Source organism: Piliocolobus tephrosceles, chromosome 10 (assembly GCF_002776525.5).
Source record: "Piliocolobus tephrosceles isolate RC106 chromosome 10, ASM277652v3, whole genome shotgun sequence".
Lineage (NCBI taxonomy): Eukaryota > Metazoa > Chordata > Mammalia > Primates > Cercopithecidae > Piliocolobus > Piliocolobus tephrosceles.
The window spans coordinates 86,673,718-86,679,470 of NC_045443.1; the positions used below are offsets into that span (position 1 = coordinate 86,673,718).

The window sequence follows — 5,753 nt, forward strand, 5'->3', positions numbered from 1 at the left end:
AATACGGTCTTTAGAATGGGCCCTAATCTGATATGACTGGTTTCCTTATAAAGAGGAAATTTGGACACAGACATGCATGCACGCAGAGGAAAGACAACATGAAGACAGAGGGTGACAGTGGCCATCTACAATCCAGGAAGAGAAGCCTCAGAAGAAAAAATCATGCTGACAACACAATCTCAGACTTCCAGCCTCTAGAACTGTGAGGAAATAAATTTCTTTTGTTTAAAACACCCAGTCTGTGTCACCTTGTTATAGCAGCCCTAGCAAACACACAGAGCTATCATAGCTGAAAGAGTTAAGTAGCAAAGCCACAGAATACTCAATATAAGGAGAAACTTGGAGTGAGGACCCTCATTAACAACCGTGTGAATCCACATTTTCAATAATATTATTGATCAATGAAAATAAAGTTATGTTAATTCTTAATAGATCTGGCTCGCTCATTGCTTTTCTCTTGTCACATGGCAAAGTAAGCAAAAAACCACCCCCACGGTGGAATTGTACATTTATTCTTACATCATTAGTGTTTTTTAAATCTGCAGTTTCTCTGCCTGAGCCATTTTCTAGCTACTTGTCTATGTGGTGAGCATACATTTAGTTAAAACAAGATAGTGTAATCTGTAAAGCTACTTACTAAGCCCTACTTTGAAAGTCTGAAAGCAAATAAAAAGGTAGAAACAATGGTCCCCTCCCCACCTCCACCTTGTGGAACTCCATTCCCCTCTCAGGCAAACTCCCACACTGTTCAAGATACAAGACAGTCTAAAATACAGACCTACGAAGGGTGCTGGGGAGTGTCAGCACCAGGTTGTTCCACATGTGCTAGGAAGCTTAATCTCTTTCTTACATTTTCAGACAAAAATAAATAATATAATAGTTCTGGTATTTTCTCTCTAGACCCCAGATGATTGTCTGTAGTCAATCTCTGAGATGTATGAACCCCAACCAGTCTACTTGAATAAATAAAGAGAACAGCTGTTTCTTGAATTATTTCATAGACAAAAGCCATCTCTACCCTTGTTCTATTATGTGTAGAATTATCGAGGCCCTAAGTGATTTGCCACTCTCTGAAATGCATCTTAAACAGTAAATGCCAGCCCTCACACTCATTCAACGGCATTCACTGTCCTGAGGGTTGTACACCTGATTGCCCAGAAGCGTGCCCCTCTCTAGCAAGGACAAAATCGTGAAATCACGCAGCATTTCTGAAAGGAAATCTAGGGTCGAGTTCTATTCTTTGGTATTTGCATCTCTGAGTTAAACCCAGAGGATGCACAATTTAGAAGCGATATAATTGAATTTCCTTTCACCAGTCTGCCGGGACTTGTTGTCTGTCACTCATCAAAGCCAATGTCTTTGTAAAGGGTTTTGAGAATCACATCTTCATGTCACTGAGCAGATAACATATTAACTGTTAATTGACACAGGAAAATGCCCCGGGGTTGTGTTCCTGTCTTTGTTAGGGGGTGATAAGTGAGTTATTATTCACCAGTGCCATTTTTCTTATAGTTTTTAGTGAGGTTATAATCTGAACTCCCCTTGCCCCCAAGTGTTGGTTTAGGTCATAGTGTCTCTGTTTGTAGTAAGATTCTTTTGTTATTAAGTTATAATAGTATCTTTCAGAGTTTAAATGATTTTTAAACTGATTTTCCCTTGGGTAATGGTGTTTGTTTTGTTTTAATCATACCAACAAAATTTCCCTGGAGGATATTATTTTTTTCTTAGAATGTTTTTTAAATTTTAGATTCGGGGGTATATTTGTAGGTTAATTACATAGATACATTGTGTAATGCTGGGGTGTAGGCTTTTATCTAACCAATCACTCAAATGGTAAACATAGTACCCAATAAATAGTTTTCCAACCCTTTCCCCCCTCCACTGTTTTTGAGTCCCCAGTGTCTGTTTTCATTTTTATAATCATGTGTACTCATTGTTTAGCTCCCTCTTCTTACAAGTTAGAACATGTGGTATTTGATTTTCTGTTTCTGCATTAATTCACTTAAAATAATGGCCTTCAGCTGCAATCATTATGCTGCAAAGGACATGATTTTATTCTTTTTTTATTGCTGCATAGTACTCCATTGTGCATATATAGCAGATTTTAAAAATTCAGTTCACCAGTAATGGGAAGCACAACAAAACAAAGATGTCCACTCTTATTCAACATAGTACTGGAAGTCCTAGCAGAGTGATCTGGCAAGAGAAAGAGGTGAAAGACATCCAAATAGGAAAAGAGAAAGTCAAATTATCTCTATTCTCTGGCAATATGATTCTATACCTAAAAAACCCTAAAGATTCCTCCAAAAGACTCCTAGTTGTCATAAACAATTTCAGCAAAGTTCCAGGACACAAAATCACTTTTTTCTTAGAATTAAAAAATAATTATGATAAAAAGTGTTTAGGTGCTTAGGTTTAAACATTTGTATTTCTTCAAATTGTCTTCCATTCATTAAGGTCCTCATATTCACATATAATGTTAAGTAAAATGCACATACACCATTTTGTTTTTAGTTTTTTTCAACTCAATATCATCTTATGTAATTATCAGTCAACCAAGAACTTGGGTGACTTTCAGTTTCCCGTTTTTAAAATAGAAAGAATAACATCTACCACTTATGATTATTTTGTGGATTAAATTATGTTAACATTGATGAAATCACTCAACAACATAAACTCAGTAAAATCTGAGTTTAATGTCAGTGTACTGATAGAGCCCACAACATTGTAATTTTTAATAAGTGATTCCCACATGTATTTTAAGATGGTTTATTTAGCTAGTTCATCATCAATGTCTAAAAGGGAAATTGCCAAACACAATTAGTGCATTCATAAATTGTATTCCACATGCTTCTGAAAACAAGTAACTAAAATTTGTCACTTCTCTTATTGATCTGTTGATTAAAAACAGAAAAACATATTTATACAGTGCTTTACCATTTGGAAATTTCTTCCATTCACTTATTTGAATCTATTATAAACCTCATAAGGCTGATAGATATTATTATCCACCCTTTATAGATGAGAGAATAATTGAGCTTCAGAAAAGTAAATAACTTGCTCACAGTTTGTGTTAGATTTAACTCTTCACATTCCAAATGCAACATTCTTTTCACCACAGCATACAACCTGGACACATTGCCCACAAAAAATAATTGAATTTTAGGGTTCTGTTTATTTTTGTGACTTTAATAGGTTTTCAAAGATGCTATAACTTTTTTAATGTGTATTTTGTTGTTTGCAAACAAAGCTGTATGATTTACCATACGTGAGTCTGCTGAATTTTCTGTTGTGTAAACTGTCTATTCACATCCTTTGAACAGACAGGAAGTAGAACCTTTTACCACATCCTCTTTAGCCTGCTTCTTTGCCCTTACAACAAACAAAATTTATTTTCATTCCATCATGCTTAGCTGACTGACAATAATCCTTCAATGAAATAAGCTTGTTGGAAAAGGCCTTTTTCATAAAGGTAAGACATGCAACAAAAGTTATGAGAACCAATTCAACTAGAAACCTTTAGTGTACCCTGAATCCCACAGATAAATGACCCTCAGAGTTCAGCTCCTTGGAAAGCAGGATGTTTCTGTCTGTACATACACAAAGTCCACCAACTTTAGTCCTATTTCTGACCATTTCAGCACTGTTCTGGATACCAAAACAGGGTTCCCATGTGTCTTTCAGAGAGGGAATTTCCTAGAACAGCAGCTGACCTCCACTACCCCAGACTGCCCACACTCCCAGGGTTTGTCTAGAGCCCATCTGGCCTTTGAGTTGGGGGGGTGGTCAGAGGGGGTTGGGGGTTGGGTAGGGGTGTAGTTCCCCAGGGCATTCATTCCATACAGCCTGCCTCAGCGAGGGACTTTTTATTGTTTGCTCCCAACCTGCAAGCCCTGCCAACTTCAGCATTAAAGCAGTTAGGCACAGTGATGTTTCCCAAAGGGAAAAGAAGGAAAAACTTTATCAAGAAAATTGCTCTCTTTTTAAACTCCTGACCTTCTTAAACATTGGAGAGAACAAAAACTGCTGACAGTCTTAAATATGTTGAGTACAATAAGCCAAAATTAGTTCTCAGAGCTAATTCTTGGCTGTCTCACTTAAATGATTTAGTCACCATCTTTTGGAAAGGACAATATGAACAACAGAGTCTTCAGTAGATCACCGAGACCCAAAAAGAAACGCAGGCTGGAGTGCAGTGGCGCGATCATGGCCCGTTGCAGCCTTGACCTCCCAGGCTCAGGTGATCCTCCCACCTCAGCCTCCTGAGTAGCTGGGACTACAGGTGCACACCACCACACCTGGCTAATTTTTGTATTTTTTGTAGAGACGGGGTTTCGCCTTGTTGCCCAGGCTGATCTCAAACTCCTGGGCTCAAGTAATCCACCCTCTTGAGCCTCCCAAAGTGCTGGGATTACAGGTGTGAACCACTGCACCCAACCCTAAATTATTTCTTAATTTATACTGGTTTATTGCCTTTTACCATGTGCTGATACACATCATCTTATCTGACTCTCATAAGAAAATGTCTGGGAAAATATGATTCCTCTCTATTTTTTTCCCATGGGGAGTTTTCCAGTTAAAAAACTGAAAACTTCTTAGATAAATTTTAAAAGAGCTATAACACTTCTTCATTCTTTGAAATGAAAACAACAGAAGTTCAGAAAAAAGGTTAAGATGGTTTTCCTGTGGTCACAAACTGGTAGCAGATCAAAGACTAGAAACCAGTTATATTACTCCTATGTTGGTATTCTGCTTCATCTTCTACCTACCAAAGAGAAAAATGTTACATATATGTATGAATATGTATCTTGCATCTATAAAACCTCCATCATAATAGTAGATTATTCTGTATGAGTAGTTTTTTGTCCCCTTAACTCTTTATTAGCTTTTGCTATTCTCATTTCAATCACTTTTTTAAATGTTTTGTTTCTCCAGGCCTAGTAACACCATTTCAGAATGCTAATATCACCCAATGAAAAGCACTCATGTTATTTAAATAAACAGCTAATTTGATTATAAATCTAAGAGCATAGTCATGATTGATGAATATTATGGTTACATGAGGGTTTTACATGGTTAATGCACACTAAGCAAAATGTACCCATCATTGCTAATTGAACTAAGCATTAATTATAAAATATAAAATTTCAGGAATCATTTTTCCATTTAATTGCCATAGTTCTATTTTTAAACTTTTCCCTGCTTTACTTTAAGTGCAATGTTTTTAGTTGTCCTTCGTTGCTTTTTCCATCTCTATATCAAAATCTAAAGAAAATACAAAGCCAAACATTTTCACCTTAGAAATTACAACAATTTTGTTCCATCCTCTAGCATTCACATTTTGCTCTTTCCTGTTTAAGTTGGATGACTTCTCACTTAGAGGAACTGAATGTATTCCACTGAGTTCTTTAGCTCACATTCTCCACCATGTGTGGTCAATTAAGTCCCAGCAGTATGGAGGAGTTTTCATTTAAACTACTGCACTTCCTGGGAAACAGTGGGGCTTACATCTAGTTTCTAAACATTGTTAGAACTTGATGGGTACAATTTCTTCTCAATAGCCTCTGCATAGAACGCATCATGTTAGATATGACCCCATCTCTTTCTAATTTGGCAGTGAATCACTCTTTTAAGAAACCGCACTGTTTTTATTAAAGATCTCAGTGATTTCTATCCATCAGAGGATTGTCTTTATTTTCTGTAAATGTTTTATTTTCTTTCATGCAAATATGCGCCTGGATTTTAAAGTGGAT

The 5,753-nt window shown here is 36.6% G+C and overlaps 1 non-coding gene across 1 annotated transcript; it reads right to left on the bottom strand.

Moving 5' to 3' along the window:
* Positions 1-4,563: 4,563 nt before the first annotated feature.
* LOC111539058 lies at positions 4,564-4,626 on the bottom strand. Its single transcript, XR_002730563.1, has one exon. It is a non-coding gene; the product is annotated as a U7 small nuclear RNA (small nuclear RNA).
* Positions 4,627-5,753: the final 1,127 nt, after the last annotated feature.